The sequence below is a fragment of the Paramisgurnus dabryanus genome, chromosome 13 (genome assembly GCF_030506205.2).
Source record: "Paramisgurnus dabryanus chromosome 13, PD_genome_1.1, whole genome shotgun sequence".
Lineage (NCBI taxonomy): Eukaryota > Metazoa > Chordata > Actinopteri > Cypriniformes > Cobitidae > Paramisgurnus > Paramisgurnus dabryanus.
The window spans coordinates 25,676,879-25,699,262 of NC_133349.1; positions in this window are offsets into that span (position 1 = coordinate 25,676,879).

Genomic DNA, 22,384 nt, shown 5'->3' on the forward strand with positions numbered 1-22,384 from the left:
AGGCGAGACTGTCTTGGGACAGTTTCAAAGATTTTTGAAGAAAATACTTGGCAATTGAATGATAAATAAGCATATGGTTTGTTGTAAAGCACAAAAACACTACATAGACATTTAAACAACAAGAAAAACTAGATTTTTACCACAGGGGGACTTTAAGGGGCCGATCACACCAAACGCATTCATGGGCAATGAGCATTATTCGTGCTGTTTATGCACCTAACACTGCGTTTTTGCCGGCTGCTGCACCAGGTGTTTTTAAAGTGCTTAGAGCGGATATTTTAGAGTGGAAAAGCGCCCAACATCATACATATCATTCCATAGTCCAATCGAATGAGGGGAGAGGCGGGCCTTCCGTTTTTGTAACGGAAGTTTACAATGACTTGGAATAACTGGAGTCACTAGCCCTTTTCCCACAGATATTACGGAAAATACACAGAAAATTTGTCCGGGACCGTTTGATTTTTGGTTTATTGACACTGCCAATGATTTTCCGTAATCTGTATGTACATTCACACAAATACCGTAAAGATCCCGTAAAGACACGTGACATGTTTAAAGTCCTGCACTTGGTAGTCTTTTTCTCCGCAGCGTCTGACGTTTGCTTATTATGCGTTATTACTCTGTCCAGAAACCACTCGCATACATGCAGAATGTTACTAGGTCCTCTTTCCGGGAGTGATCCCAGAAAATTTACAGGATGTGTTTGCGTTCACACAACAGCCTGTCTTCCAATTTTACGAGTATTTTCTGGGACCAAATTGCTGTGTGAATGAGGTTGCTTACTGTCACCTGCGTGTTTGTGAACCTCTCACCCTCAAACAAGGTCAGAGCAAGCGTCCTCGTTTTAAAGTTTCTGCTAATATGAAAGTTAACATTACAAGAGCACTCACGCTTCAATATTTGATTGACAGGAAAGCTGCATAGGTGCTGCTCTGTTTTTAAGTGACCGAAAAATAATTTCTGTAATAATTCATACGACCACATTCTTAAGTTTTGGTATGATTTGCCTTGACCCCTGTGACGTTGGGGTTAGGTGAGGGGTTAGGGGTTCGGTTTCATTGTTATTTTCTCATGAGAATCGTACGATTTTGCATGATTAACTTTGTATGAATTAGCCAACTTCTAAAATATGTAAAATTTCTCATGAGATCAGGCTGGCAAGCCTTGCATTTCCAAGCGTTTGTGCACATGTCCGGCCTGACTTTGTTTTGTTGGACACAAATGAAGATTCCAGCCTGATCTTACGGCAATTCATACATATTTTACTAATTTGTATGAATTTGTACGAAGTTGATTGTGTAAAAAACCTACGATTATCATAAAAACACTACCCAGTCTCACAGGGTTTTGTGATATAGTCAAGTAATTTTTAGATTCTTTTTTTGTGATATTATCACAAATTTCCGCGTTATTTCGTGATTATATAACGAATTCCTGTTTTCGTGTGATTATCATGTATTGGTTACTCAACTTCTTTTTACTATTTTTAATCCATTGTGCTTCGGTTTAGGGTTAGATTTGGTGCTTGCATTAGAATGTCACTTTATACATTGGTTTATACTATTTTTTCAGATTTTTTTTTTTTATATGTCACCTGGCGTTAGGGTTAGAGTTGGATTTGGGTAGGGATGTCATTTTATGTAAAGCTAACCCTAAACCGAAGCGACAATGGTAAGAAATAGGACAAAACAGTTGAGTAACCAATTCGAGATAATATCACGAAAAAATAATCCAAAAATTACGTGACTATATAACGAAATTTCGTGAGACTGGGCTGAAAAAACAGTAACGAAACCCCACCCCTAACCTTAACGTCACAGGGGTAAAGGTACATTTGGTAGAAATTACAAATTGGCCACATCGTAAAATACGTACCAATTGCCGCGATATGGCATTGAAGAATCTCATTCACATTGCATGGACAAGTGTGATTAATACATTGTTTAAAATTTATATCGCTTTGTGTTTCCCTAACCAGGTTTACATTGACACGAGGGTGAGTAAATAAAGACAGAAATAGTTTTTCAAGAGATAAAACAATATAACCTTGGCTACAGTAAATAAAAAACTAAGCTAGAAGAAAATTAAACACATAAATACTTGAGAAAGGAAATGAAAATAAAGTAGTAAATTCAATCCATTATCGTCTCCGAAACATTGTGCAATTCTGAAATATTCCCACAATCAATGTTTTGAGGGCTGAATACATTGAATTAAATTGCTTCCTATTAGTACCAAATTTGTGACCCACGATGTAACGTATTCTCACAGTTTTGTTTGAGAAAATCGCACGTTCACAATACCAGCACTAATGTATCAGTCACCATCTTCTGTTCCCACTCATGTCATCTTTATCTTCTCAAAGATCCAGCGAGGGTTCAGTGTAGGGAAATTTCGCTAAGTGTTAAACTGCCACCGCTGACCTTATTAGCGATGGTCACCAGCTCCCATTCAGTCTAGCTGCGTTTGCCGGCTAATGATTTACAATGGTTTCTCAACACAAACGACAATTACTGCGGTGGAATTATGGAGCTATTGATTGTGGAGACGTCTGGCTTTTTACTGGAAGTAGCAGAGACGAGAGCACAGGCAAAAGAAAACTCCTCCATCATTAGCCACACTCATCTCGCCCTCCCACTCTTCTCCAAACATTTTTATATTCGCTCTGTTCCTTGCTTTTATTCTGTTAGTCCTCTGATAAGACGCCCCTGGCTTTATTTAGCTCTCTGAAAGCCTCCGGTTGTTCATTTGAGACATTTTGTCTGTAGTGTATGAGGATGTTCTGTGTGTGAGGTATTGACAGAAGGTTAAGAATTACTGCGAGGTTTCACAGTTTTAGCATCTATCAGGGATGTCTGAATGAACTCAGCAATTTAAATGTCTGACCTAATGGGGTTTTACTTGTGCCTATTTTAACCCAGACCAGAATGCACTCATATATTTTGGATACTGAACACAAAGACAATGATGTGTTGTGGCAAAATTTATATTGTCAGCATTTCAGCAATACTCTTACTGTACATGAAGTTATTTTTTTGAGATTTATTTAGATGTAAAGAACATTCTGTGAAAAATATAACCTTGATATCTTTAATATTGACCGAGATATTGACTCAATCAATGTGAAATCAAACATTGATGCTCCTAATCCATCCAATGTGATCTCATGAGAAAATGTGTATTTTTGCGTAAAGTGTGGTACGTTTTCATACACATTGAAACGTATAATAGTAATGTGTTGAAAAGACTAATACGTTAACGTTAATTATTTACGCATTAAAAGCTTTACAGACGTACAAATTTGTATGTATTCCTATTCATAAATAATACAATTGCGGGCATTGGTGTTTCTTACTCATATTAATGTTTCAGTCATATTTTCTGACTTTTTTATTTAAAACAGTTTACTTATTTACCTAATGAAATGTTCATGAATACACTTTAAAACTTTAAGATGAATAACATTTCAGAAATTATTTAACAATTTTTTTATATTTAGTTTGTTTGCCATGACACACAAAGGGCATTTTGTCTTTGCAATAATAATACAACATACATTCACAAAAGATGTTAATTTTATTCATTAGTACGGTGTACATTTTAGGACATCCTCAGACCTCAGCGTAGTACTTAGAAAGTAGGGTTGCGAGGGGCAAAAACAAACGCGGGGTTAGTTGTACAAGGTTGAGCGTTTTGTTTTTCTGGTATTTTTTCACCCTGCCAAAAGACGGTCTCCCGCAAATTATTGGAAATGTATAATGTTTTTCCAGAGAGTTATTGATGAACGAGTGTTTTGGGGGCATTTAAGTAAATTTTTTCATCATATGTTTTTTTTTGGTTTCTAAGTTGGGTGTGTAAGATACCAAATTCAATATTATGTCATATTAATCAGTGTCTTGTTGACTAAAACACAGCATCATTTTGAAATATGTCTGCAGCTCTTAGCAACTTTTTTGGTGGGCTTGAGAATATTTTGACCCAGCGGGGTTCATTGTAACGCTGTAACCCCTCAGCACTTACGATATGAAAAACGCTAATGTTAGTGTAATTCTTGCCGTTGTTTTAAATAGGCTACACACGAATGATTGCTGGCTGCCAACAAAATAAAGGTGACTGTCTTATCAAAAATCATGTGTGAAATTTATTTTTGTTCATATCTTTAATATTGACTGAATACGGTCAAATCAAAGATTGAAAACATAATGAAATGAATGGATAAAATCAGTCTTTGATGCTCAATATCTCAGAATTTGATTTTGAAACTGTAGTATGGTTATTACAGACTGAGTCACATATAAAAAAATGTTTTGTCATAATGTGTTGCTTTTTCTCACATATTTAGACATTTGTCTCCATTTATAATTGAACTATTGTTAGAAACGGGCTGGATGAATGAATACAGTGTGGATACCTGTCTATTATAGACAGATATATAAACAATATTCACTTCAAGTATATAGACAAAATAGAATTGAAATATTTTGCCTGCACACTTAATTTTTATCAAGTGTCACAACTAACCCCCTGCCTGTTACAATTAACCCCACCTATGGGGTAAGTTGTAACGTTTGCACTTCTGTCACGTTTGGTGTAATTGTCCAAGAATGTTAAGTACTAGAAACAAACTTCAAATGTTCATTTGTAGCAGAGATTTGTTTGTTGCTTGTGTAAAAATATAATTAATCAAACTCAAATATTTTTTTAATGATTGAACCAAAACCAAAAAGCGTTAGGTTGTGCCCCGCTCTCCCCTACTAAAGAGTAAAACTGCATCGTGCCTCAGACTTAAAAGCATCAGTTCTCCGAAAAACATAGTCAGGACTAAACTCACACATCAGAAATCAGGCAAAACGGCCTCGGACTAAACGGCATCAGGTCTTGCACAAGGCATCGGACAAAACGGCCTCAGACAGAAAAGGATTTGATGATCTTACACGTGGCCCCGCCCCTTCACATGATGTCACTATCACAATCTTCCCGGATATCAAAAATGACTTATAAAGGCACTTTTGTTTCTTTAACCGTGTATTTGTTGTAGCCTCTACATAAAATGTTGTTGTTCCTTTTCTCACTTGTATAACAATGATTTAAACACGATTTTACACATGATCACACCTATTTGCGTGATGTCAATAAAGATATTGATATCTTTTTTACAGTCTTTATTAATCCCTACAGTTCCTTAACGTGTCGCATGACGATTCATTTATAACGCTGAATTAAATGCATAAATACATTTGCTGTAATCCACATATTTAAAATTCATACGATTGCGAGGAACAGATCCAAATTCAGCCCTTTATCCTGTGATCTTTATCGGAGTTCTCATCAGCGACAGTAAACTTCAAATCTAGGGTTCGTTATGAATTTGACATCAAATATTGCGCCTCAAGAAGCTTTAAGACACATTTTATGGCATTGATATCAAAAGCTTGCGTGCTACGGCACAGATTTGCTACATTTCCGTCTTTCAGTCAATGTAGCCTATGTTTAAAATTTGAAATGCGCACCTTGACAGAGAGAAACTGGATTAACGTTGATTAATAACTTTAAGGGCTCTATTTTAACGATCTGAAACGCAAGTGCGAAGCGCAACGCGCAAGTGAGTTTGTGGGCGGATCTTGGGCGCTGTTGCTATTTTCCCGGCGTGAGAAATAACTCTTGCGCCGGGCGCAAATCAATAAGAGGTTGGTCTGAAGTAGGTTCATTATTCATAGGTGTGGTTTGGGCGTAACGTCAAATAAACCAATCAGAACGCTATCCAACATTCCCTTTAAACGCAAGGGCGCAAGTTCCATGGCGGGTTGCTATTATTATGACGGATTTACCAGGCGCACGCCAGGAGCGGTTCACAGCCGAGGAGACCGACGTTCTTGTACGGGGGAATCCCACGCTTGCCAGCATAAATCGGGCACGCCGTGTAACGGGAGGTGGATCTGCCTCAGGACTTGACGCCAGCAGAGGACATCGCTGCGTCCACCCTCACCGCTGAAAGGGTTTGGGGGCTTTGAAATCGGACCCAAGAAACGCAAGCAAGGTCCAACCCCAAAGTACTCTTACAAATCAAGTTCATATACATTAAGGTTTCTTATGAAAACATTTTAACTATTATTTACATAAAATAAACGTAATACAGCCACACAACAAAGTTATGAAAATATTTTAATCGTTATTTGCATGAGAATAAATAAAAAATATCACCACAATGCTCACCACTATGATTCCCCTTATCTCGTGTATTAATATTTTTAAACAATTTATGATTTGCAAAAATAACTGTTGCATCTGTGTAGATTAGATAAGCAAAGTGTATGCGCGTTGTGCACGCTATACATTCACGCTATACATTATGGTCAAGCATGCGCCCTTAAAATAGCATAATGAACCACGCGCAACGCGCCACTGACTTTACACTAGTTTTTTTTGGTTAGTAGCGCAATTGTTTTTTGAAACTGCAAAATAGCATAAGAGATGGTTTGCGCCGCAACACGCCTCCTTTTTGCGCTGAACCGCCCAGGGAGCGCAAGTTCATTCCCTAGTTTGCTGACGTGCATCTGTGGAGGGAAAAACCCCGCTGTGCGCCGGTGCAAAATACGAATGATACATGCGTCACTGACAAAGTCAATTGCGCTGGGTGCAAGATAGGGCCCTAAGAGTTAAGACTTCTCTGTACATCATATACTTCATAGAGGACAGCGGTTGCAGCACATCAGTATTTTAACTACTTTTGGTATTGCTTTTGAAATTTCGCAATAAGTTATTGTGATTACACTTGTCTGTCTGTTATGCTTTTTATTTCTAACAGTAAGTTACATGATTTTAATAAACTGTTTGGGGTAGATGTTTAGGGGAAGGACTGTATTAGTGGCTTATAAATGCTATATTGTTACTAAAAATTTCCTACACATTTCTGTCCATTACGTCGCATAATACACATAGCGTACATTATGTTTTTTACATTTTTGCATATAAAGGGTTAGGTTTTAGGGTAAGGTAAGGGTGGTAAAATTATCAATAAAATGGTTAAGGGGACATGATACAGCAATCTTTATGGTATGAAAGATTTGTAGCTGTATAAATGTAATAATGCTATGATTAAAATGTTACGTCTACATTGTATGCTTCAGCATTTGTAAAAAGTTACATATGTATTAACAGTGAGACCAGTCTGCCTAATCCCATCCTTAGATTATAAGACTTTAACCTGGATTTCCCAGTTATGCATTTTTGCAAGCTGGGATGTTTCAACCCACTAAAGGCTTTTTTCCAGAAGCAACCGCATAGCAACGCCCTGACAACCACCCACCACATCCCAAAACAATGGTGCCATGTTTTGCACATGCAGGCCAGCACCACTTTTTACATCAGAATTGCCCAAATACCTCTTAACAAAATAAAAGTGGTAGGGTCTCTATTTCATTATGTGGCACCCACACACTATTGTAAAACGCAAAGCAGCCGGGGATGAATGAGCCGGAGTAATTATCTCATCAGTCACGACTCGGGTAAATCTTCTCAGTTTCTGTCTCCACGTTTCCCCTCTCAAATCTTTCACCCTCAAGCCTGCTCCCGTCTCTAAAACCCTTTACTTAGTCCTATATATCTCTTCCTGTCTAATCTCCTGTCTATTTCACTATAATGTTCTTCTCTACCTCTCTGCATTACTCCATTATCATCCTCATGCAGCCTCTCCCATGAAACTTCGACGGATGCATTTCAGTAATGCAGTAATGCACCGATTTACCTCGGCAGCGCCGTGGGTGTGGCGGCTGGTCTCAAGTCTGTCTACAGGACCCGCGTTAGCTGAGACCTCATTACCCCTCCTTCCCCCTTCCAGAAAATGCACTCTCACCAGCTGTAATTGCATTGGGGAGATAAGAGGCTCGGTTTGGGACAGGATGCCGCGTGCGTTTGCAAGCGCTGGGGCTGCTTCGGCCCAGCCTCTTAGCTCTAAATCAATGAGCCCATCCAGACCTAATGCGGACCTGGACAACTCCTCCGGAAGCATTAGTCCCATTATTGCTGGCTTGGCAGGAATGACCCATGCATATACAGACTCGCATACACAAACAGTTGCATATACTCTCCAACTTGTATTTATAGTAGCGAGGGGATGTTCGGAGGCAAAAAGTTGACAGGGACACACGTGCCTACCGTTGCAGGACGTCCGTACACATACATGAACGTAAAAAATCCCACCTGTCAGTAGGGTGAAGCGGGCCCATGGGGTCAGCACAAGGAAGAGGAAATGTTTTGTCTCTCTTTGGTAGCTGTTTTACAGTAGCTTGAACTCAGAACAGCTGCCAGAGTTTGTCTTACTGAACAGCACAGGCAGAGCCAAGACCTTTTCATTTGAATGAAAAAAAAACTCAAGCTGCGGCTGCTTTATTCGCAGGGGTAGATGAACATGCACGTGGGCAGTGACATGAATGCCAAATTGATCCAGATGCAGACATCACATTAGCATTGATTTGCAATAAACAGTAAGCTATGAGAGATCGTGTTGCAGTGTTTTTTTAATAAATAATTAACCCCCCAATATCACTTACTGCTAATATGCTAACAACAATCAGGTAAAACACGCCAATGTTTTACAAACAATCAGAATCGTTCATTTTAGAAATATACCATCAAGCAATTTTGTGTTTAAAAGACACCTAATAATAGTCCAAACACTGACGTCTAGGCTAAAACAAGGCAAAATCTGGGCTGTCAGTGAAAATTTATAAGCATCTTACCATAGCCCCAAAAATTAATTAAATTAAACAAAAAAGTAAACAACCAAACATCTTCAATTTACTGTTGACTTTTGCAAGTTATTTTGGCAAAAACGATATATCTAACCAAATTCAAATTGTGCATTATAGGCGGCTTTACAGTATGGCTCGCTAAGCATAAGCAACTTAACGCATTGATATTAAACTTGCGACCACATTGCACATTTTTAAGTTGTTTTTTAAATTAAAATTAGAGTCTTATCATAAACCTAAAGACACATCCGACTGTGCAGCTTCATCTCACAGGAATTCCTAGGTATTTTATGAAAAGGTCAATATGTATTGTACATTGTGAATCATACAAAATCAAATGATGATTTAAAAAAAGCAATTATGAAGCCCCAACATTATTTGAGCAAAAGCAGATCGTAGAAAATCCTACAATTGCACGATTTTCATTTGAATTGGCTAACTCAATTGTGAATTGCACCACTACATCGGCCTATTTTCAGTATCGGCCCATTGGGGCCGCAAGATATATTGAAAGCATTGAAACATATAGCAAAAATTCATTGGTATGCAATAAAAAAAATGACTTTAATTTTTCAAAAAGTTATGTAGTAAAAATTTTAGGGTTGCAGAAAGCATTAAGACTGACAAGACAAAGAGTGTGAAGTTTTTATTTTAAAAGAATGAAAAAAAATTCAGTTTTAAACATATTAAAATATATTTTAATATATTTAAAATTAATTGTACACACCTTTAAAGGGATAGTTCTCATGTTGTTACAAACCCTCCTAAATGTCTTTAGGTAGAAGAAGATATTTTGAGAAATGTTTGTAACCAAACTGTTCGTGGACCCCATTCACTTTCATAGTAGGAAATAAGAATGGAAGTAAATGGGGTCCATCAACGGTTTGGTTACAAACATTTCTTAATGATTTATCAGAACAAAGAAATGTAGGCAGGTTTGTAACAACATGAGAGTGAGGAAATGATGACAGAATTTTAATTTTTGTGTGAACTATCCCTTTAAAGTATTATTGTATTGCATATTGTATACAGTATTGTGTCATGTAGCAAGTTTTTCTTTAATGTTGTGCTGCCCTAAAATTGGTTTAAAAGTTATCTGACTAATAGGAGGCAATGTGTATTTTATAATGGAAGTTATTCGGAAGTGAAAAAGTTGCAATGTGGTGTTCCTCAAGGAAGCTGTTTAGGACCATTATTATTTTCTATCTTTACCAATGATCATCCTTTTGTTTTAAAGCATGCAAAGGCAGTTATGTATGCAGATGATACAACATTATATCTACCAGCTACGTCAATTGATAAATTAGCTGTAGATTTAGATGAGGAATTACAATTAGTGGTAAAGTGGGTAAGGAATAATAAGATGGTTTTAAATTTGACAAAACTAAAAGTATTGTGTTGGGATCTAATTCTAAACTTAAACATAAACCGAAATTACATTTGTCTGTTAAGAGTGTGCCTATAGACCAGGTAGAGGAAGTTAGACTTCTTGGAGTTATTCTAGTGGTATGGTCAAGTTCGTCAAGGAAAGTTACAGTTAGTACAGAATAGAGCTGCACGATTCATTTTGAACTAAGAGAAGAGTTAATATCATGAGAATGCACAAATATTTAGTTTGGTTAATAGTGAAGGATAGGGCAATTTTTTCTCTGCTATGTTTTATAAGAAACATTTCAGTATCGAGAGATCCAAATGTATTGTACTCTAAACTCTTGTACAGTAATGTTAGTCATAATTTTAACACCAGGCATGCATTAAAGGGATATTTTCTGCTAAAAAAAATGATTCATTGGATTACCTCAATAAAATTGTGGGCAGAATTTCCATCCAATATGAATGTGTACCCCTAACTCATAAAAAACTGCTTTACACAATAAAAATATATTGAGTTGGTCCAACTCAATTTAAAGTAAATGGCAATACTCAATTAGTTGCCTCAACTCAATTTAGTGTAGTCTGAAGAACTAAATTCTGTTATTTTATATAAACGTTTTTATGTCATACTAATTAGCATAAGCACATGTTAGCATGCTAAAAATAATAACATATGATACTTTGGATGAGCATGTGAGAAGAGACTGATCTCCAAACAGGCATTAACACAGTCAGTGCTCATTGAGAGAAATATGTCACATCCACAACCTAACTCTTCTGCCCGATGGTAACCAAATAATTTGAAAAAATATAACACAAACACTTCTAAATCAATAAGATAACTGGACATTAAACACTATTAAGTCTTTCTCTTTACCTAAAAATGCATAAAATAACACATAATTAAAAAAATTACTCTCCAAAAGCAGTTGCATGCAAAGCATGCTGGGAAACTCTTTTTCCAGAACCCAAACTCAAACTAATTGTGTTAACGCAATTAAAAAGAAATCAATAAATTATAGTATATATTTATTTTGTGTTATACTAATTAAATATATATACTTATTGCTCTTAATGAGGTATTTTACATTTATTGAACACAATTTTAATGTGTAATTTCTAATAAGGCCTTAAATCATTTTTTTGAGTGAAAACGAATGCCAAGCAACCGACTGTAATGTATAGAGGAATGAAAATATGGAATGAATTGCCATCGGATATTACATGTTTTTTAACAAGTAAAATGAGGTTTAAAAAAGCTTTAAAGAATTATTTAATGGCACAGTACTCAATAAATTGCTGATTGTGATGTTTTGAATGAATTAAGGGTTTGTATATTTAATTGTATTGTTTTTTTATTTAGTTTTTGTTATTTATTTAGTCATGTATTGATGTAATGTAGTGTAACTTTGTTTTTTACTTGTTGGACCCCAGGAAGAATAGCCTATTGGTAATGGCTAATGGGGATCCAAATAAATAAATAAATAAAAATCGCTATCAATTGTTTAAAAACAGTAGATATAATTTTGCAAACAAACATGACAGAGAAATGCACCCAAACTCATGCTGTGATTCTTTTTAATTGGGTGACAGTGCAGACTGAATTACAGTTTGTAAAATTCGCACTACTAATATTTCATGACATAATAATTTGAAACAAAGAGTGAAAATCAAAACTGTCTGTATAATTTCATTCTAAGTAATCAAATATTGGTACACAGAATTTTGCATCCCTAGTTGCAAGGCTTGTTGTCGTGAAACATTTCTTCTCGAAGCCAATGGACGATTTAACTGCAATGTGCCTATGAGATCAAAACGCACTGCTTACAGTACATTATCTTTAGACGTAAAAATGCACGTTAGTATGTGTTAATATATTCCTAAATTGTTCAGATCAGTCATTGTCACACTGAGTGATGTTTCAGTGCAGCGGGGATGCAGTCGGTGAGTATTGGGCTGTCAGGCATTATCAGGTTCTGGTCACCATGGCGACAGTTGTGCTGTTGTCTCACCTGAGCGGTTTCAGGCAGTCAGCAGTCGAGCAGCATTTCACAAGTATCATGCGTGACTGGTGTACTGTATACTGCCCAACCGTAGGCTTATGATCTAAAACAACAGCAGCTGGAATAACACACACACTCATCAGATGTCATGTTTTATAGATCTCGCTCTTTCTTTGCATGCCGCGCAGACTTTCATACACCACGGATGTAATTTTAGCCCATTTTCAGTCAGTCCAGGGGCTGACAGCGAGCATGAGGGAACGAGAGAGAAAAGAGAGAAAAAAAGACAGATTGATTCCTCTGCTCTCTGTTACTCCAGCTGTGGCCCGCTGTGTGTCATGAGCTGTGCAGGATGCTGTGGCACATTGACGGGGAGAAACATTGCACCCGGGGGTCTCATCTCTGTTTCTTTCCAAACCGCTTTATTCTCCTTCTCTCTCTAATATACCCTCCAGTGGCGTTCTCCTATCCTGACGCATACTATACTTTCATTTTTTGTATCTGTGATATAGTGCGCTCACTCGCTGCGTGAAACAGTGTGGTTCTGTTGATTTCACCTTTACGATTTCCTTTTCCTGAATTAGTTCTCGCTTAGGGACAAGCGGTTATTTATTCTTAAAGGATTGCAATGGCCTGTGTTTTTTCTTGTCGAGGCTTTGTTTAAATTTAAATGGATAAAACAAATTGCTCTTTGATTTGTCAATTTGAACATTTCAAAATGCAAACGTTAAAATGCCAATGAACTTCCTACCAAGAAAAGGAATAACTTGTCATACAAATACAACTTGCAGAACAGAAACAAAAATGCAGTAACACTCTACAATAAGGTTGTATTTGTTAACACTAGTAAATGCATTAGTCACAGGTTTTTAAACTGGGGTCTGGAGACCCCCGTGGTTACTGTGTTGCGAATGCAGTATTTTTTTAATTACATAAACAGTCATACAGTAAACAAAAACACTGTATGTATATATACTTTATATATATATATAAAGACAAGTACCTAGCATGGACTGCAGCATCAGTACATTATGTGGGTTACAGTGTTACTGTTTTCCTTTTTTAATTTAATGTTTTGTTGTTTAAATGCAGCCTGAAATTCTGAAATGGTGATTTGATTCATTTCTGAACAAAATAACACATTCAAAACTGTATTTTTAGATTACATTAGGCTATACATCTGTGGCTGCTGTGTTTAAAGAGGTGATTTGAAAATATTAGAATAATTATTCATTGCCTGTAATTTGCTTTTCTTGTGAAAAGATACAGTAACAGACAGGGATGCTAACATGGCATCTTAACATTTCCTAGTTTATTCATCACAATTTAAACTCTTTGAATTAATTCTAGCTGCACACAACAGAACAAAGAGGTTTCTCATATTTATCAAATATTACAGTTGTTATCAATACATTTCTGGTGTTTTAAAATCCCTCCTGTGACTCCACGTTCTGTCATTTTCTGTCTGTGATGTTTAATAATTGGCTCCTCAAGGACCACATGAAGCAACCACTGAGGCATTAACTAATGAGAGTCTAAATAAATGAATAAACAAGCCCAAACCCTCTCATAAAGCCGTTTCATTCCTCCAGTGGTCTTATTTTCCTAAAAATGTCTTTTAGTTCTTAAAATGGGCAGTTTTCTGCTGTGTTTGGAGTAAAGTAGAAGCTAAATTGTGACATTAAACATGGTGTGTGACCACTGATATACAGCAGATGAAATCAGACAACAACAGCTGTAAAATTTGGCAAAATGTACATCATACATCTGTGTGTGTGTGTGTGTACATTAAGAGTGAACTATCAATGACATGTTAGGTAACGTTAGATGCCAACATTACCAGTGTCATTGACATCAGGGGCCCTATCTTAACGATCTGAAACGCAAGTACGAAGCGCGAAGCGCAAGTGAGTTTGTGGGCGGATCTTGGGCGCTGTTGCTATTTTCCCGGCGGGAGAAATAACTCTTGCGCCGGGCGCAAATCAATAAGGGGTTGGTCTGAAGTAGGTTCATTATTCATAGGTGTGCTTTGGGCGTAACGTCAAATAAACCAATCAGAACGCTAGCCAACATTCCCTTTAAACGCAAGGGCGCAAGTTCCATGGCGGGTTGCTATTATTATGACGGATTTACCAGGCGCACGCCAGGAGCGGTTCACAGCCGAGGAGACCGACGTCCTTGTAAGAGCAGTCAAAGACAGAGAAGTTGTTTTGTATGGGGATAGGAGAAACCCACCCAAATCAGCGTTGGTTAAACAGGCGTGAAAGGAAATAGCCACAGTCTCATCAGCGGGCATCCCCATCGTTGCGCCAAGCGCTACAATGATATCAGGAGATGGGGGAATCCCAAGCTTGCCAACATAAATCGGGCACGCCGTGTAACGGGAGGTGGATCTGCCTCTACACAGGACCTGACGCCAGCAGAGGACATCGCTGCGTCCACCCTCACCACTGAAAGGGTTTGGGGGCTTTGAAATCGGACCCAAGAAACGCAAGCAAGGTCCAACCCCAAAGAACACTTACAAATCAAGTTCATATACATTAAGGTTTCTTATGAAAACATTTTAATTATTATTTACATAAAACAAACGTAATACAGCCACACAACAAACTTATCAAAATATTTTAATCGTTATTTGCATGAGAATTTTTTAACGCAGCCACACAATAAATAAAATGCTCCACAATGCTCACCACAATGATTTCCCTTATCTCATGTGTTAATATTTTTTAGTGTAACAATTTATGATTTGCAAAAATAACTGTTGCATCTGTGTAGATTAGATAAGCAAAGTGTATGCGCGTTGTGCACGCTTTACATTATGGTCAAGCATGCACCCTTAAAATAGCATAATGAACAACGCGCAACACGCCACTGACTTTAAACTTTTTTTTTCTGGTCAGTGGCGCAATTGTTTTTTGAAACGGCAAAATAGCATCAGGGATGATTTGCGCCGGAACACGCCTCCTTTTTTGCGCTGTACCGCCCAGGGAGCGCAAGTTCATTCCCTAGTTTGCCGACATGCGTATGTGGAGGGAAAAACCCGCTGTGCGCCGGTGCAAAATACGAATGATGATACATGCTTCACTGACAAAGTCAAATGCGCTGGCTTCAAGATAGGGCCCCAGGTGTAAACAAAAAAATAATTAACGCAATATTACACAAACCTAGACTGTAATTCCTGTATGCTAACATTTAGTGTAGTAAAATATTGTACTTCAAACTAAATAAAAATATTTTAAACTTTTAGAAGAAAACTTACTTTGTAGTCTAAAGCCCTTTGGGCAGTAATTGTTTCTCTTAAAGGGATAGTTCACTTTAAAATGAAAATTCTGTCATCATTTACTCATCCTCATGTTGTTGTAAACCTGTATGAATTTCTTTTTTCTGATGAACACAAAAGAAGATATTTTGAGAAATGATGGTAAACACACAGCAGTAAGTGATCATAGACTTCCATAGTAGGAAAAAAATATTTTGGAAGTATTGTAATAAATGACTAAGAAAATATTTTGATAAATGATGGTAAGCGCACCGTTGACGGTACCCATTAAATTCCATCATATTTTTTTATTCCTACTATGGAAGTCTATAGTCACTTACTGCTGTGTGTTTACCATCATTTCTCAAAATATCTTATTTTGTATTCATCAGAAAAAAGAAATTCATACAGATTTAGAACAACATGAGGATGAGTAAATGATGAAAGAATTTTCATTTTAAAGTGAACTATCCCTTAAGGATGTCTGTTAAAATATATTTGCATTCCTCCTCCACGATAAAATTGATGCATTCGGATGAAAATACATTTGCGGTGGATGTTTAGAAACACCTGGAAATGCATTGCACATGTCATAAATTACATGATCATTCACATGACCCGCATACTTGGTTATATGTATATGGAATAGCCTACTGTTGTGTAATTGAATACATTTTAAAATTGTATTTAGCATTTTTTTTAACATTTTAAACTTTTTTGTGATTTTCATTTCTTTATTTACATCAATTTACACTCGCTGTAGAAAAGTGATGAAAAATTGTGCCCATACATCTCATAATTTCAGTTATGAAGATGTACATTTTTGAAATGTTTGCAAAGAAAGACACATCTCTGATGCAGAATAAACGTGAAACACGTGACCATACGGTGCTTTTTAGTGGTCTGAAAGGAGATGCAGCATAACTTTTACATTGATCCCCTTTAATAAATGATGAAAATACCTTACGTCCCCACGAGAAACAATTATCGTCCGAATAGGTCTTTACAGTGTAAACTCAACTTAATGGTTGCTATGCCACTGATATGAGGTTGCTAAGGTGCTGTGAATGTTTTATCACATAGCTTGGTGTTGTGGGTGGATGCAATGGCATTACTATGAGGTTGCTAAGGTGTTCTGGGTGCACAAAAGCTGTGTCTAAATTTGCGCACTTGTTCACTCATTCCCTAATCCCGATGGTCCACTATATTGGGAAGAAGTGAATGAAATGAGAGACTTCAGACACTGATGTAAATTTGAGTATCTAAATATAAGTAAAGTATAAATATTTTACGTAAATACATAAAAATGTCTCAGAGAGTATTGTTGCGGAGATTAGCCATAAACATACATTGTAAAATATTTGCAGCATTTTTGTCAAATCAACACATATTTTTATGTTACTTTAACTTAAAAAATAAGTGTAACAATTTCAACTTGATTTATAAGTTATGTCAACTTTTTTAAGCCAAAACTTAAAATAGTAGGTTGAATTGACTTGCAAGTTGTTTTAACTGCATTTTTTTTTACAGTGTAGCGTTTATCCTGTGTGGGTGTATGGATTGTGTGAAATGGTAAAGTTCATTTTATTTTTTTCACTCTTTTCCGTTTTTTTCACTTCTGTTCATTGTATTTGTTGATAAAAAATAGGTAAAAAACCACTGCTTGTTAGGTTTATTTACAATTATGTTCATTTATTGTATTTTAGCACATTTATTTAACATGTTTATTTATACAAAGTTAAAACATAACTGTTAACAAGAACAAACACAAGTATCTAATTTTTTTATACGTTTGTAAATAAATAAATGTGTTTCTACAGTTTGTGTAGCTGATTCCAGTCATCTCGCATTGCATCAAGGGAAATAATGAGTTAGCGACTGTACATACCCTGTGTCCAAAATCGCAGCTCATCGACTTTAAAAACAGTAGGTTATATATAGTATAAATATGGATAAATTCGGATGCACTACATCCGCCATGTTGATAAATCACGTGACATACGTCGTCATAAGAAAATGTGAGCCATTAACTCATGATGTTAAACCAACCCAATCTCTTGGCAAGTCACAAAATATTTGATTAATTTATTTGTGTTATTGACACGATTTTCCGTTTTTTTTTTTTCGTGCCATGAGCACGAATGTCTTTTTTGTGTCACTCATCACAAATTTCTATAAATTGTTTTTCGTGTCCATGACACGACTTTCTTTATCGTGTCATTTTATATTTTGTTTTCTCATTGTTTTTTCCTATTTTTTTACCATGTCGCTTGGGGTTGGGGTTAAAATCACTTTCTGTTACATTTCAGACACCCTAACCCAAATCCCAACTCTACCCCAAGCAAAAATAGTTTTAAAAGCGGAAGAAAAACATGTAGAAACAATACATAAAATTACATCCTAACCCAAACCCCAAATCTAACCCCAAGTGACAAAGAGAAAACAATAAGAAAACAAAAAATAAATGACATCATAAAAAAGTCGTGCCACAGACACGAAAAACTATTTATAGAAATTCGTCCTGAGTGAATCATATCCATGTGCTCATGGCACGAAAAGCGGAAAATCGCTTCAATAAAATTTAATATTTTGTGACTATAACATGACTTGCCGTTAGATAGGGTAGTGTTAAACAAGCGCAATTTAACAACAAGGAGAGACTGTTTTCCTTGTTTTTGCATTTGAATAGAGCTGTGCACCGCTTTCCGACATTTGGAAGATGACAGCACCTCTTCATCTTTTTTGCGTGACTTGATTTTTTTATAGAAAAGTGTATATCGAAAACAAACTTTAAAATCTTGCCGGACATAGTACTAGATAGTAATCCTATACTGATTATCGCCTATAGTATGGAGGGGATTTTGGATGCAGCAATAGCATGTACAAAATCCAGAGGTGGACACTACTTAAGTATTTTACTTTCTACATAAAAGTAAATGTCTTTCTTTGAAAAACATACATTCCAAAGCACATTATCATAATTTTTTTATTTAAATTTCAAGTTTTTGGTTTATATTTAATATTTAAGTACATTAAACATCTAGTATTTTTTTTTACTTTAACTTAAGTAAAAAGTACTTTTGTACTTTTACTCAAGAAAAATAAAAGTACACAATTTTTATGTAATTAGGTATTAAATCAATTTTAATATGCAATACACAGTATGAACATTTTTTTAGAAAAGTAATTTTTTCCCAGGACAAACACTCTGATAAAGCACAGATGTTTGGAAAATGTAACTAAAATACTTAAGTTATGTCCACCTCTGACCAAATCTGAGTGCATTGTAGGTAAAAGTCAGTGAACGAATGTAGGAAATTCAATATTCAGAAAACAATCTAAAATGGCCGACACCCTATTTAGTGCACTATATAGGAGATTGGGGGGGATGAATATACACACAGCTATACTGTACTGTAGCTATGGTGGATGCTACAGTGGAGTTTAAAGGAACACGCCCACATTTTGGGAATTTAGCTTATTTACCGTATCCCCCAGAGTTAGATAAGTCCATCCATACCTTTCTCATCTCTGTGGGTGCTGTAACTCTGTCTGATGCAGCCCATGCTAGCTTAGCTTAACAAAAAGACTGGAAGTGAATGGCTTAGCTTAGCACAAAGACAGAAAGTGAATGGCTCCAGCTAGCATACTGCTCCCAATAATTGAAAAATAACACAAACATTTTCCTATTTATATGTTGTGATTTGTTTAGTCACACCGTGTACAAATAACAAGATCATATGAGACACAGCTATCTTTAAACACTATACTGGAAACTATATTCTCAGAAGGTGAAGCGCTGCTGCTTGGGCGGAGTGATTTGCTTGCAGCACCCGAGAAGCACCCTGGTGAGGAGCAGAGAGTTCGGTCAGAGTTGTGCAAATCACTCCGCTCAAGTATCAATGCTTCGCCTTCTGAGAATATAGTTTGTAGTACTTAAAAGATGGCTGTGTCTCATATGACCTTGTTATTTGTACACTGTGTGCCTATACAAATCACAACACATAAATAGGAAAATGTTTGCATTATTTTGTCAATTATTGGGAGCTGTATGCTAGCTGGAGCCATTCACTTCCAGTCTTTGTGCTAAGCTAAGCTAGCAGGGGCTGCGTCAGACAGAGTTACAGCACGCACGGAGATGAGAAAGGGATGTATGGACTTATCTAATTCTGGGGAATACTGTGAATAAGCTAAATTCCCAAAATGTGGGCGTGTTCCTTTAATCAAACATCAAAGTCTAATCACTTGAAATCGCTTCTCTCATATAACACTACTTGAATTGATAAGGCATCATTCATGTCCATAGCACAAAACAGAGCAGGACAAATTACAGGTTAAATTCATATTGATTAATAAATAAAATAGGGTCAATAGTAAAAACATACAAAACCCTCTCTTACAGTACCTACACTATGCAGTTCACAGTATACTGACATAATATGAAACTTTTATACTTTTCAGTACATCACAAATATACAATTGCAATCAGTCATACTGCATAAGCACAATGAATACCATTGAGTGCATATGTAATAGTTCTTCCTATAGCTCAGCTGGTACAGAGCATTGCGTAAGGCTGTGGGTTTGACCCAAGGGAATACGCATACTAAAAATGGTATAGCTTGCAATGCACTGCATGCCGCTTTGGATTTAAGCATCAGTCAAATGCATAAATGTAAATGTAATACAGTTGCAGCTGTGTGTAAGATGGGCATGTCTTTTCCCACCCTATGCATGGAGAGTGAGAGAAAGACGAATGAGAGATGGTGAGAAAGTGGCGTGAGAGATGGGGGAATTTAATAAATTACATCCAATATAGGCGCCGGGCCGGTCTCCTAGCAACCCAGCAGAACCCTGTCTGCCGAGGGCTGTGTGAAGACCTCCTCCGGCCATATGCTGAGACGACCCACAAAGCACTGCGTCTCCTCTCACCCCGCGCAAAGCCAAACACTCATACCGATTGTGTGACTTACAGATCAGACTGTAATACACTCACAAGATTGAGCAATTTAAGGCCAATGCGTGCGCGCCGTATGACACATAGGTGTTCTTATAAGAGCAAATTGAATAGCTTGACACCTTGAATAAATACTAAAACAGAATACCAAAATCTTAATGGAGCATTACAGCCATTACAGCCAGTTTTTATGGCATCATGCAGCACCTTTATTCTTAAAGGGGACATATCATGAAAATATGACTTTTTTCATGTTTAAGTGCTATGATTGGGTCCCAGTGCGTCTCAACCTAAAAAATGTGAAAAAGATCAACCCAGTAACTCAGTTTTGGTAAACCATTCTCTGCAAGCATGTGAAAAAAAATAGGATATTGTAATTTGGCTCCCCTTGTGATGTCAAAAGGGGATCTTATTATAATAATACCGCCCCTTAATCTGCACTATCCAACCACGGTACTGCCATTTAGTTCAGAGAGAGAGAGAGAGAGAGAGAGAGAGAGAGAGAGAGAGAGAAAATGATTGACAGCACAATTGTATTTCAATTTTAATTATGGCGATTAGTGTTTGAATTTCATCAGCCTATTTGCATGTCAAAGGACATACCCAAAGTGGCACATTTTTGCTCACAAAGTGGCAATTTTAACATGCTATAATAAATTATCTATATGATATTTGAGCTTAAACTTCACATACGTACTCTGGGTACACCAAAGATTTAAAAATCCCCTTTAAGAGAGTACAATATTTTTCATAAGGGTATCAATTTTATCAGAAAGGTTCATCATTCAGAAAAAAAAATTTCTTCTATGGCACGTGAAGCACCTTCATTTTTAAGTGCGAAAAAGTAAAAAGTCACAAATGAAACAGTTTGACATACATTAAGCGTTTTATCAATTAAATCTTTCTGATGTATAGGAGAAGCAACTTGCTTTGGGGATTTTTGTACAGAAAGTGAAGTTCCTTGAAAGACTATCGCTGTCTCCAGAACCAAGGACTTCCCTACTATATATATAAGGAGGCGAGAAGTATGTCCGAATTCATAGTATTCGAAAAACATCCGTAAATATTTTTTTGCATTCGATGGACACTTTACTATCCTGTGAGCACCCTGGAGAAGTCAAGGAAGAAGAAGAAGGAGAGATGTCCTCGTATTTTATAATGTCGGAAAGCAGTGACGCAGCTCTATTCAAATGCAAATACATCCACAGTTGTTCCTGGTGAATTGCGCAACGGCACACTTGTTGTTATGACGACGTATGTCACTTGATGTATCAACATGGCGGATATAGAATGACCAAATTTCCTTCACACTACCCCATATAGAACGTACTGAACGTACGGTCGATGAGTATGTACTTTATCTAATTCAGTACGTACTGTCAATATGCGCCTTCAGATGGTATATCTCTTTAAAACAATCCAATGTACGACTTTAAAAGTGTCTGGATTCTTCTCATCCTGCAAGTGTCTGCATACACACATAGTGTTAGACCGACAAATCCACAAAGTGCTATCAGACATATCCATATTGTTTTTTCTCTACTCCATATACTCCATTATGGACCCCGACAAACACTTAGCAATCTTTTGTGTACATAATGCATGTGCACTTATCTATACGCTACAGTTATCGACCAAACCCTCAACCTATTGTAACACATTAACATAAACGATTCCCATACAGATATCATTTATAATATCTACTCCTACGTTCTCACTTTTACATTTCTTGCTTGTCCTACACATCACTGCGAGGGTGCAATGCAATGATTTTAGCAGTTGCTAGATGTACATGGCACACATCCCTTCTTTAATGTGTGGTTTGACATTACTGAAAATCATTAATGTACGTAGCCCACATCGTGTGGTACGATTGGTTAAGTTAACTGGGTGTTTGTTCAAATCCCTAACCTTAAGTATAATATTACTAGTAATGCTGGCCTTCCATTAAGACATTACTAGATCACTTGTGATGCTTTATGTGCAGTATTTGAAACCGAATGCTTCATGGATCACAAGACAGTTGAGTGCATTCAAG